We start from the raw sequence: 13,494 nt of genomic DNA, 5'->3' as shown, positions 1-13,494 counted from the left end.
AATAAGAAAATACCTTCCACAAGGGAGGTTGCAGACAGCAAGAGCTATTAAGAAATTGGAGAGAAATGCAAGAAGATCAGATGTGAAGAAGAATAAGATTACACAGTGTAACAGGAAAAAAAAGGATAAAGACTCCACTTTGATTCATCTATCATTTACTAATTTGAAGTTTTCCTTTATTTCTATATTGTTGCCGGTTTAGTAACAACGGCATTATTTGGGCGTTGAAACTGATACAGTGCCTAAACTTTTGAATCACTCTTTTCATTACAACTAAAAAAAAATATTTATTTATTTATTTTGGGCTGAGTTTTGTCCACAAAATTAATGAATATTTTACTATTAAACCTCAATGTCCTCTCCCTTACAGGAATTTGGAGACATTATCCACTTATCTTTCAGCTGCTGCATAGGGTCAAACTCAGTTGGCTGCTGGACACTTCAAGCCCCCTGTAGCCAGCCCAAGCAATTTATAACATTGAACAACAAATACAACACAAGCAAAGCATCAGGTCTAGAGCAGAACAGACAAGGCAGGAAATGTAGCTCTCAATAACCAGTCCCCTCAGTCTGGCTAGCAGGCCCTCCTGAGCAGCTGAGCCCAGACTTTATATAAGAAAGTGGAGTGACAAATCCAAACATCTGATTCAACTAGATTTAGCAGGCCAAATGTGTATCTCCCTTCCAAATTTATTTCTTGATGACTGCCTCTGGGGGTTGAATGGTTCCAAGAGAAACATTCAAACTAAGGCAAAGGATTTCCACATAAACACAGTCATAGCAAACATGCACTTATTTCCCATAATAATTTGGAATTTCATCTGGTGGCCTATATAGAGCCCCATGATTCTGAATGACCTCATTTCTTTCTCACTCTCTCTAGGGTAAAATTCTCCCTTGTCACAGACAGCCTCCAACTCCCATTGACTTTTAAGAGCCTACAGAACTGAAAACGATCCCTCTATAATCCCACTCCTTCTCGATGCAGCATTTCACACCACTATTTCTGCTTCCAATCCATAAAATTATGATTGAATTAGAAGTTGTTCTCCTTCCCCAGCTCTCCCCTGTGACACTCAGACTTGGTCTAGATATTCCAAACAGTATACCTTTCACCACTTTCTTCGCTTGTTTATTACAAGAACGAACTTTTTAGTGCTATAAGGAGACTCCTTTTAAGCACCCCTTTTATTTCCAGCCCTGCCCCAAGCAACTGAGATAAGTACAAGTAAAGTTACACTGCAATAATGCAGCCGTAGTTCAGAAGTGAGCTTTCTAGGTGTTACAGTCATACAGGCAGACAAGAGTGCTTACTGGTTCTGTGCATGAAGAAAATTTTTACCTTATTTCTGCTGTAATAAGGCATTTTTAACCGAATTGATTCTTATTTAATTAATGTAACAGAAAATTATTATGTACAATTTAGTCTTTTCCAGCGCTGCTTTAATAACTGACAACCATATGTACAAGGTACATAAAAACTTACAGAAGTAAGTAGAGGGAAATATTACGAGAGCTGCTCTGATGTTAATACCTCCTACTTTGTTATGCTGACCCATGAAGTCAAAGCTGATGTCGATAGTATGAGATTGAACCTTCCCACCAATACTCCATTACATTTTTTCACCACAGAATCATAGAATCCTTAGGGTTGGAAGGGACTGTTAAAGTCCATCTGGTACAGTTCCTCACTTTGAAGACCATGGAGCATTTTGCCAATCTTGGCTGGACTGTCCTACCACACCTACTGTATTGTCTGGATTTGGTTCCTTCTGACTTCCATCTGTTTGAGTTGATAGAAGATTAACTGTGTGGGCAACATTTTTCTAGAAATGACACCCCCATAGCAGCTGTGAAACCATATGTCACCTCTGCTGGTGTTGATTTTTTATCAGAGTGGCACACAGGCTTTTGTTCATCACAGGTGAAAATGCACAGCTAACAGGGGTGCCTATGTTGGAAAAACAGTGTTTTGTAGCTGAGAATTTGCTACATCAAATCATGTTATTGTGCTCTTTGTATCTGTTGAATTCTCCATGGAAAAAAATAGGAGACGTTACCTTTGAGCAACCTATATATTTTATCAGAACTTAGAGCTGAATGTGATGAAAAGAGGAAAAAAAAATGGTTATGTGTTAGATGAAGAATTAAGCTGACAAACACTTAACTTGACAAACAAAGACCAAGCCCTTTGTTAAGACAGATTTTTCTAAGCAAGAGAAGTTAATTTTTCTAAAGCAGGAATTTAAATTGCTTTAGGTTTTAAACACAGACAGGATCCTTTAAATTGTTGACTAGGATGGTTTTCTAAATTTTACTTGCAAATACTTGCATATCATACTTCCTTTTTCCTTCACAGTGAGACCTGAACAGTTGTGATTGGTGGAAGGAATAGTGCACTTCTATATAAAATTAACTGCTTCTATCTATATTGTTCTCCTCAAGTTCATAGCCCTTTTGCTGCTGGGTCCCACACCACCAGCTTCCTCATGTACCTAATCTTCCCTCACACATGGCCCAGAATTCAGAACACAAAGGGAATCAGGGCCTGGAATTTCAGATGAGAACCATTAAGCAGGGTTTTAACAGACCTAGGGGGTGTGTAGAAACATGTTACTGCGTAAGTCTTCACAAAGAAAACAGGAATGATCTGTCATACAATGAATGTACTTCAGTACCTAGCTTTGCTCTAAATCAAACTCTAACAATCCTTTTTCATAAATTACTATATTACAGGCAGCCGGCAGAAATGCAGAGCAATACACTAAATTATTTAAAAATTGCCAATTGCTCTTTTAAGATTCTCTCCATTTTACCAACACCTGCATGCGTAGGTTTACATTTTAGGTAGAAATACATCCATGCAAAACATACACATTTACTTGATTTTTCCTTTCAGAATTCAAAAGGTTCGTTGTCTGTTCTTGAAAACTCTCTCAGAGTAAAAGAACTGAGAGCTTTAGTTCCCTTTTCATGTTTCTGGGGGAAAAGAATGGTTTCACAAACACCTGTCAAAACTGATCAGAGCAAATAAAAAGCATTTTAATAATCTGAGTAAGGTAGGAACATCCTTTTGCATAGGAATCACTGTTGCATTCAGAGAATTCTACCCACCCACCCGCAATCAGTACTTCATTTATTCTGTTATATCCTTTAATTTAGAGAGCTGACTGAACACGTAAGTGAATTATTCACCAGTCACTCACAATTCATTTAATAATTTTACAGATAGTGAGATTAATTCAACACCCTATATGTAAATATCAGTTTAATATCACACTGAAAACCATTAATCTTCAAATGCAAAACATATCCTGATAATATTTTCAAGTAGTAATATCCTATTTCTTTAGTATTTTATGAGGACTTTCCCACTTGCATTACATAGTTCTTCTAAAATTTGAACACCGCACAACTCAGCGACACCTAATTCATTCTCAGTATATGCAGTTTCAAATTACTGTATTAGACTCAAGCAAATGTCAAACTAATCTACCTGGCAGCATGCAGCACTTCTTGCATGTGACAAAGCTAGACTAACTATTCTGAGAACAAAGAAAAAAAGCAACTCTTAAGATGAAAGAAAATATATGAAGATACATTTCACTAAAATATGAAATTAGATGTGAGTTTATTGCATTTCTTCTTCAGTTTGATTTTTTGCTGTTGTTTTTGCTTAAGATATATAAATGCAAAAGTTCTTTGGAATAAGGTTTCCACATCCAAGACCTGATCAAATATCTGTTAACTGCTTGGCAGTGGCCAAATCCATTTCCACTTTTTTCTGTTAAAGGCACAGGCACAGTTATTATCACTCAATATTCTTAGATGTTATTTAGAGGAATTCCAACATCTTATGGATGAAACACTACTTGCATTGCCTTAAGAGAGAAATAATTATCTGAGTAGGGCTAGCAGGTATCTAAGCCTTACAGAAGATTGATTCTTGTTGTAATGCCAAGATATTGATGTGTTTTATGGCACTAGCTAACTCTCCTGGGGGCAGAAGAGAATGATAATAAGAACAATACCAGGGCTGATAATGGCAGCAATACTTGCAGATTCAGATTCTAATTTTCAACTGCAGAGGAAGATAGTAGAAAGCTGAAACAGAATGGACTTCTTGGTGTGTGTGAGTTAAGCAAAGAGTTGTAGGGGGGCTGGAGTGTGTGACTTATGAGGAGTTGCAGTTGATGCAAACTGAAACACAAAAGGGTAATCAGATGCTCACAGGTTATTCAGAGTGGTTCTGAAACACCCATCCTTGAATATGCTCAAAGTCAGACCATGTATGGTCCTGTGCAACCCTGTCCAGATTACCTTAATTTGAGCAGGACATTGAGTTCACCAACCTCCAGAGTTTATTTACTGTCCTCAGTAAATTTGTGATTCTATGAAATACTATAGGCACAACTATGTTTGAGATTTTCTCCCATTACTAAAACTGCTTTACTTTTCTCATGTATAAATCAAAGATACACTCACAGAAAGAACCAGTCTGATATCTTTCAGTGCTGCGGTCACAAATGGAAAACAAGCAACCAACACAAAACCAGACCCATTTATGGTGATTTATTTATAACACTCAAGTATTAAAGCACAAATATGTAAAGGAGTGGTTGCTGTGCTTGAAATTTCAAAAGGAAAAAAATATTTCATTGTTAGGTTAAAAAAAACCCAAAAACCAAAAAAACAACACTTTAAAAATCTGTTTCAGTTGCTTCCACTGCAGAAGCCTCTCTTGTATGTTAAAAGTGTTACCTAGTTTGGTGCCCTGAATTCTTGCACAATCCAGTGGAAAAAGCAAGACTCACTTGAAATGCACAACAGTGCACCCATAAATGCTTTCTGTTACGATTTCAAAAGTAGTGGATTTGAATGTTTGCATGCTTTTTCCTCTCTTTTTCTTCTCTTCTTTTTCCCATCCTCTTTCCGAGCCAATTATTATTTATTCTTGTTCAAAAATGAGTAAATAAATTAGGATTGCTTGAGTGAAAAATAAAGAAATAAAGGGCAACAGAAGTTAAACACCTCAGACTATCTAAAGAGGACAAAGTTTAAAATTCAATTTGATCTCAAAAAATTACTGTTCCGATTTTGGGAGTAAACATACTGCACTGTGCAATTCTGTCCACTCCAGGAACATCTCTGCCCTTCTAGGGGCTGCCAGCCCTTTTCATTATGAATCAAAACTCTTCCTACGCTTGCTGAAATTCCAGAAAAACTGTATTTCAGTTGAAGAATGGGAACAAGAGAAAAACAAAGTTACTAAAATAAAAATCCTAGTGGCTACATGAACTGATATGTTTTCCCATTAATTACATCCTAAGATGTGTTCAGTGGAAGCTTTAGGTCAGATGAGGAATTTTAAAGTAAAGCTTAACCATGAGAGCACTCAAAGCTCTTACCTCATGCTATTCATCCAAGACTGACTACAAATACAAATCATACCTTCACAAAGCTCAGTAGTTCTAGATTTCTAAATCAGGTTATCCATTTTCATAAAGGTCCGCCCACCCTCCCAAACACTTTCTTGATGGCTATCCTGGATCACTAGTTCCCTCTTTCCATCTGGTCCTTTCATTCAATTGTCTTTTGCATGCAGCACTATTGGGACCTTCTCCTCCTGATGGCTAAAACTCCTATCTAGACAAATAACTCCCAGCAGCCAAGCTCAGGCTCTGACAGCTATGTCAGTGTTTCCTTGTGAAGAAGAAAAAGCTCAGCAATTAAACAAATGCAGCACTTAAAAAATATCCTTTTGTACAGGAAGGGAAAGAGGCCTCTCCCAAATAGATATCTATTCAGCATAGGACACAATGCCATGTTGCATCATTTGGTGGCTCCAGTTAGCCCACAAATTTTTCTCCAAAGAGAGAGCCTCTGAACATCAGGGGGATGGAAAGGCTGGAATGAATTTTCATCAGATTTGTAATTCCCACCATCTATTACCAAAAAACATGTGATAGTCTCCCTTTTCAATGAAAGAAGAGGGCAGTCTCTTCAGAAGGATCTTTTGTGAAAGGACAAGGACAAGGGAAAATGTTTTCAGACTAGAATAGGGGAGATTTAGATTAGATATGAGAGGTTTTTTTTTGTTGTTGTTGTTGTTGTTGTTTTATGATAATAGTACTGACACATTGGAACAGGTTGCCCAGGGAGGTGGTGGATGCCCCATCCCTGGAAACATCCAAGTTCAGGCTTCACAGGGCTCTGAGCAACCTGATCAATCCATAGGTGTCCCTCTACATTGCAGGGGAGTTAAGCTAGATGGACATTAAGGGTCCCTTCAAACACAAACAATTGCGACCTGCAGCATCTCAAAGCTTCAATAAGAGGAAGTATTATAAAGAAAGTTTTATCCTTAAATAAGAACTGAAATTACTAAAAACTTTAAAAATATAAATACTAATGGCAAAAGTTAATAAAGACAATTACTAATGAGCGTAATCTAATTGAGTTGTTTAATCTCTAGAACACTGGGACATGAACTTAGTTCTTACCCAAAGAGACACCCCTGCTAAAAACTCATGTACTAAGGGCACCCTTTGACAAAGATGTCCTTATTCTTTGATCTACATATCCCTAATTGCTTATACCCTCTCTTCTCCTCTACTGAGGTTTCTTGTTGCTTAGGCCTTGCTCCCTTGTTCTTGACAAATGTGGGAAGGGGTCTCCTCCCTGGAGCAAGACAGGCCACCAGAAGAAGCAGGTGGCAGTTGTGAGCAGAGGATAAGAAAAATCCCAAAGAGAAAGCTGTTTGGGAAGTAACAAATGCAAGCACTAATTTATATTTTAATGATTAAAGAGAGATTAAAGCCAACAGCATCATGATTTTAACTCTGCAGCTGGTGGATTTCTTTGTCTTCTGGTCAATGAAGCTGAATTAGAGGACTGAGGGAACTTTAAAAGTGTTAAAAGATGTTATAATAATAATAAGGGGAGTTCTATAATTATAGAGAGATTATTGCATATAAGTGGCTTGCTCTTAAAGAGCCTCATCAAACCAATTTCCACTGCAACTCATTGATACCACAGATGAGGACTTCAGGTGGGAGGATAAACTATGGGAATGGATGCGCACTTAAGAAACAAAGTCCTCGTTTTCATGCTAATGATCTTGTGCAGTTTAGAAGAAGGGGAGAGAAACTGTCTTTTTAGAGTACTGTGATAGCAATACAGCATGGTGGGGAGGACGAAACTCCTCTGGTGCAGTGATGAACTGTTTCAAATGAACACTTAATAAAGTTGTTCAGGAGACAGCAGCTGTAACCCTTCTGCAGTCCCAGCATATTTTGCTATGATTGCACAAAATAAAAAAGTCAGTGTCTGCATGGTATAACTAGAATGACAGAGCCAGATACTGAAAGATTTTGATGTTACTGTATTTTTATCCTACTCTTTTTAGACTGCAAGAACAAAGTATATTCTCACGGTATGGCTCACAAAGACTTGTCTTTTCCCATGGAAAATCATTACTTGAACTCACTGTAATACTAGGTGTTGTTGTTTAAGCTTTATTTAAGAACATGAAAAAAGTTCTCTCCTGAATAGCCCTCTTGCTCAGCTTTGGATGCTCTCTACCACTGAAACTTGGCTTGTCATGCTCCTCCACACTACCTTGGTGAAACCACTCAGCCTGGAAAAGTTAAAGGCAGGTACAGTCTTCACTCCTTTTTCAAATGGCTGGATGGACTTCATAGCCAATGCATAAAGCTTACACAATTACAGAAAAAATTCTTTCTGTATTCTGAACAAGGGGAAGAACAGGGGATTAAATATCTTGACTTCCCTCCCCACTTTCCAGACCATGCTTGGACTTTCCTGCTAAAAGGACAAAGCGATTGATCACTGCATTCCTGCTTGTTTTTGCTGCTATGTGCTGCAGGTACACAAGTCCTGCAGGTAAACTCAAAGCAGAAGTAGTGTTGACTCACCCTGTCACATAACCCTCTGTCACTTTAAGCCTAGATCCAAAGAATGACACTTCTGTTTAAGATCTAGATTCAAGCTGTAAAAAAACCTTTTCTGACTTCAGAACATTTCCAGTCAAATATACAGTTATCTCAGTTTCAAGATCTCATGAAATGCAGAGAGAAAAACAATCACACTGAAGAGTTATCTTACTTTACCAGTACTTGAGGATACCATTTACTTTCTTCATGACTCCAGAGGAGGAGTCTAGAAAAACCAAGATCTCATTCTTCAGCAAAAATGCAGCATTTATTGAAGTTAATTCTTCTTTTACATTCTTTATTATATAGTAGGAGTGAGGTGAACCTTTAATTATGATCATGCTATAACTAATTATGCTCCATATTAAGTTTGGATCTGTGCAACTTTTTCAATGTGCTCAGAAATCACTTCTTTCTAAAAGCAAAGGTCTCAACCCATTCAGCAATTAAGCTAGACAATGTTCATCACCACTACTCCTGGTCAAAGATCACCCAATTTAGTGAGACTCTACGTTACTTGCATTCCTGTAAAATAAGTAAAGTACTAGGATTAACTTTTTTTTAACTAGCTTTACTCAAAAGATGGGATAAACAAGCAACTCTTGCTTTGTACCCTGAGCATCACATGCTTCTGTCCATCATAGCACACTAGTTTACCTTTACATTTTATATACCAGGGATTTAGTTTACACCACAAAAATGCCCTGTTGAGATTTTAGATTTTTTCTTCAGCCTCTTACAGAGTAACGTTGATTGTTCTCATGAGAAAAATTACACAACCTCAGCGTCAGTAAAGGGACAAATTCTCAGCTGCCATAAACTGGTATTATACCAAGGTCATTACAACTGCACAGATTTACAGCATTGTAATCATTCAGATATAGGACTCAATCCCATCCATCAGCGTTTTGTATCTTGCATCATCACTTAACACTCACTTCTGAAGACAAAATACAAAGATGAATTAAGCCCTCTGGGTTTTATAGCTACTAGAAGTTGCTCTACTTAATGATGTAATTAATCTTTTCTATTGTTTGTCCCACACCCTCCCTCCTGCCCCCAACCCGAAATAAAAGAGTTGTTAAAGCATCAATTTCTGTTGCTAATTTTTTCCTTTTTCTGTCTTGTCCTTTGTGTGCATTTTCTAGTTTAAACTTAATGTTCTCTCCCCTCAATTTATTTCACGTTCTTGCTAACCTGCTGTCTAAAGTCAAGCTTCAAATGGCAATAGCCATACCAAGATAGTCAGTTTAGTGGGGTGAAAGATGAATTTCAGCTTTTCCACAATAACCATATGGTGTCTAGCACAACGTAACAGACTTTTGTTGAGCAGTTCTTAGAGACCACAATGATAGGCTGAGCAGTGAAAAACTGAAATACAATCACATTCATTCAAATACTTGCAGACCTTACTTTTACTGAAAGATCATAAGAAATCACTAGTCATAACAAGCATTACAGCTATTTCACTTTATACAGGGTGGATTGCAATGCATACCAAAGTACTAGTCTCAATTAGTTCTGTCTTTCCACTGCTCTGTCCAACAATAACTCGGACAATAGTAAAGTAAGAAAAGAACACAATTGATCACTTCAGGGTGGGTTTATTTTTGGCACCTTTTGATCTTTAGACTGATTAGGAAACATTAGCTTCCTGTTTCCCTTCTATTGTCTAATATTCAAAGAGATTCCAGATTCCACTTGAGAGAAACAAAAAAAACAAAAAACACCCAAAAATCCTGCAACAAAATCAAACCTATTTTCATCATCTAACGATTTCTGGGGGTCATATTCTTTTATATATTACCAGGCTTATCTGATTTATACTGATGCTCACAGATAGACCCCTATCTCAGCAACATTTATACATTTCCTTATACCAGTGCCCATCCATTAAAGCCACAGTGATGCTGATCACACATACAGAATTAAGCCCATGCTTAAGTATTTGCAGCAGCTGGGGCTTAGAGCCAATTGCTTTCCCAAGGTATTTAAGCATCCCTCTTCCTTAATCATTTTTGGCAGCACACAAATAGATGCAGATTTGCATATATTTACCAACAACATAAGGCAGCCCAAAGCTACAGTAACTTTACTTGCAGAAAAGGTATACAATTTTTCAGAATTGCAAAACATCTCAGCTACCAGATGCCTTTGTGTATTTAACAAAAGCTAAGCCTGAACGAAGTATATATAGAGCAATCTGTAGCATCTCACTTGACACATACTGATGCATCACCAATCAAAGCTATCTGTAACGCTAGCTTAATCAGTTAGTTCCCAACCTTGGAGAATAACTCATTAAGGAGAGGCACAAAAGAGAAGGAAGCTCAATAGTGTTTCAGTGATACATAAATAAAGCAGCCCTGTCATGGTAAATTCTCTGTAACAGGGAAAATAGTATAAAACCTGACATTGATCTAGAAGTTTGGTACCTCAGGGCACAGAAAGGGGAAAAGACATTTAATCACTGATACTGACTGTCTCCATGATCTGGTAAGAAGCTCATGCCAGTAGCTATGACCCACCAGGTGACCCCAAGTCAAAGTGGATGATCTCTACACCTGAGGGAGCATGGCTGAGCAATAGCAAAACATGTTTGATGGCAAATAGGAAAGGAAACCCAAAGAGATTTAGCCAACATTGAAATGCAGAAACATAAATTTTCTCCCCATTCAATTCAACCCTGTGGTTATAAACATTTTTGAGGAGGGAAAAAACAAGAACTTAATTGAGATTTTGTTTGCAACAATAAACTTCTAAGGCAAGTTCTTTGCAGACCACCTATGTTGCAAGATCACTAAATGCTGAACGTGCATTCATTATCATATTTATCAAATAGTCTAACTATTTTGACTTTACAAATACTATTTATTTCCCAGAAACCTTCCAAACTTGGAAGAGAGGTTTTGAAATAATACACATCCTGATTGATTTCTCTCCTAATTCAAGACATTTCTGACTAGTTTCTAATAACTTAATTTCTACTGTTAATGACGATAGATAATTAAAACTATTTTTTGCTACAAAAACTTAGTTATTCTTGATTAATGACATTTAGATACTTCTAGTTTTTTATTCATTTGATTTTAAAGTTGCACATTTTTAACTATTGTCATATTGTTAATGTATTTGATTTCCCTCATTTCAGGTGTTTTTTGAAGCATATAGTAAGAGTGTATATCACAGTATAGTGACTAGGATAGGTAGGATAGTAATAAGGGAAGTCAATGAAGAAACCTTCCATTCACTGCGCAGAGATATTAGTCCTAAAGCAACTATACTGAGCACTTATTTCTCCCATGTGTTAAAGAAAATAAACGAAACCACCATGCTGTCCAACCAGAAAAGCTAAGAGTCTCCTCTATGGTACCGATCCGGTCAGACAAACAATGGCTAATACAACCTACACAAGTCTAAAATAAGCACAAAGGAAGAATGTCATCTTCCCTCTGCAGAAACAGTCTTTACAAAATACGACAGTCAGAACTGACAACTGCAGGCCTGGATCAAGAAGGGAAAACAAGATCAAAATGAGAGTCACAAACAAAAACTTTGTAATGTGAAGGCTCAAGGAATGTCACTCATGCAGTTCATCCAGTGTGTGTTAGACTGACAAATCTAACTTCAACATGAAATGCAAAGGTAATTTTTGCAGGGAAGACAAACTGTCTTCCCTTTATTTGTTAAACCTTGATATATATGCTTCAGTTGATCTTTCCAGAAAAGCATGGAATATGAGATGAATGAAGACAAGTCAGACATCAAAGAATAAGTCGAGCCAGTATGAATTCTTAGTGTCTTAAGTCCAACCATAAGCCAACAAATAGCTTCACTTCTCCTCAAATTCTGAATCAAATAAATAAATAACACATACTGACTTCTACGCAAGAAACAAGATAATTTTCTTATCACTGAGCAACAAAAAGCCTCAATTACAGTAAAACTACTGTACCCCATTTGAGTGAAGATCAGACTAGAAGCCACACAACAAAATAACAAAGTCAAGGTACTCAATACAACAGTGGGAACTTTCTGCTCTGAGCCTTAGAAAATTACTTCATAGCAGAACATCCCTGCAGTACATAAGCATTAGAAATACTGTTGACTTCTACAGAAAAAGAAGAGAAGGTTCTTTCCTCCAGTCCCACCCCCATAGACTCCTCAGTGAAAAATCTCTTGGTTCAAATATAAAAGTGGGATTTATACCTCAAATGTTAACATAGTATAAAAAAATCATGGGATGCAGTCTACCAGGGTACAGCCCAGAAGACAGATATTAACCTAGCATTCAAAATGGAATTTCAAACTTTTTCCATCATTAGCCCATACAGAATCACAAAGTTGTAAAGGACCTACAAGATCATCTAGTCCAACTGTTCTCCCATTACCATTGCTACCACAAGCCACTAAACCAAATCTCCTCATCCAGATGCCTCTTGAACACTGCCAGGGACAGTGACTCCACCACCTCCCTGGGCAGCCATCCCAGTGCCTGACCACTCTGAGAGAAAAAGTTCTTCCTTATGTCGAATCCAAACCTCTTCTGGTACAACTTGCAACCATTTCCATATGACTGGATACCAAGCCACATAGCAGACCAGGCACTGTTTTAGGTGAGCCCAGGTATTGTAGTTTGTTTGTTTTAAATAATCACAGAAAATATTCCCTTTTATTTTTACTTGCAACAGAATTGATTAACTTAGTCCTGTAAACAGCTAACTTAACAGGCTGTATCTATCTGCCTTAATATTTTAGCTGACTTCAGAACTGTACAGGAAGTAATACAAGAATGATGGTATAATAGATAGTCAAAAGGTTATTTATAAGAGAAACTCACCAATGCTGATGCCTTCAGTCTGGCTGCAAAATGCTGAGGCTGATCACCCAGTCTCCACAAAGGAGCTATCTCCAAAAGAGATACTGCCTTAGAGGTGGTCAGCCCTTAAATGAAGTCTAGAAGAAGTGGAGTCAAGCTTCACTCCTTCCAGGAGCACAGCTGAATTACCTTCACCTATGCTCCCGCAGCTGACCCGATACTTGCCTCAGCTGGTTAATCAGAGGTTCAGGCTGTGATTACCTGTTTCCCATGTAGGAATACACTTTCAAACCAAGTCTCCTAGTCATCTGCACTATCTGAATTTTGATTCACATTTTGCAGCTGAGTTAGTGCCCATAAATAGGGTCAATTTCAGATCAAGCTAAACCAGAAGGTATATTTCAATGTCTTATCTAACGCAGTCTAATTTAAATGAGCATTCAGGCCAGAGTGTATCTAGTATGAAGTAGCTTCCTGAAACTGGGAGAGAACAGACTTCAAGTTGACAGCATCAAGTGTTCTGCTCTTCAGTAGTGCAACTTAGTAGGAGCAGCACTTACTAATGTACTTACACATGAACTGATGTGCACTTATGAAAAGGAAGTACAATAGAATTCAACAATTAAGCAGTCTGTAGTGCATTATAGTTGTGCAGGCAAAAGCTTTGGTCACTCTTATGACTCTCATCCATTCTCTACAAAATATTATGCAGAGCCAAAC

At 37.6% G+C, this 13,494-nt stretch overlaps 1 long non-coding RNA gene across 1 annotated transcript in view; it reads right to left on the bottom strand.

Annotated features, from left to right (window-relative positions):
* LOC140247465 (uncharacterized) overlaps positions 1-12,860 on the bottom strand; it is a 55,991-nt gene extending 43,131 nt beyond the window's left edge. Inside the window, exon 1 of the long non-coding RNA XR_011902669.1 lies at positions 12,796-12,860. This is a non-coding gene — a long non-coding RNA (uncharacterized lncRNA). The remainder of the gene's footprint in view (positions 1-12,795) is intronic.
* Between the last annotated feature and the right edge of the window lie 634 nt (positions 12,861-13,494).

This window comes from Excalfactoria chinensis, chromosome 1, assembly GCF_039878825.1.
Source record: "Excalfactoria chinensis isolate bCotChi1 chromosome 1, bCotChi1.hap2, whole genome shotgun sequence".
Taxonomy (NCBI): Eukaryota; Metazoa; Chordata; class Aves; order Galliformes; family Phasianidae; genus Excalfactoria; species Excalfactoria chinensis.
The sequence above is the reverse complement of the archived record's forward strand: the minus strand, read 5'-3'. Positions and strand labels throughout refer to the sequence as shown.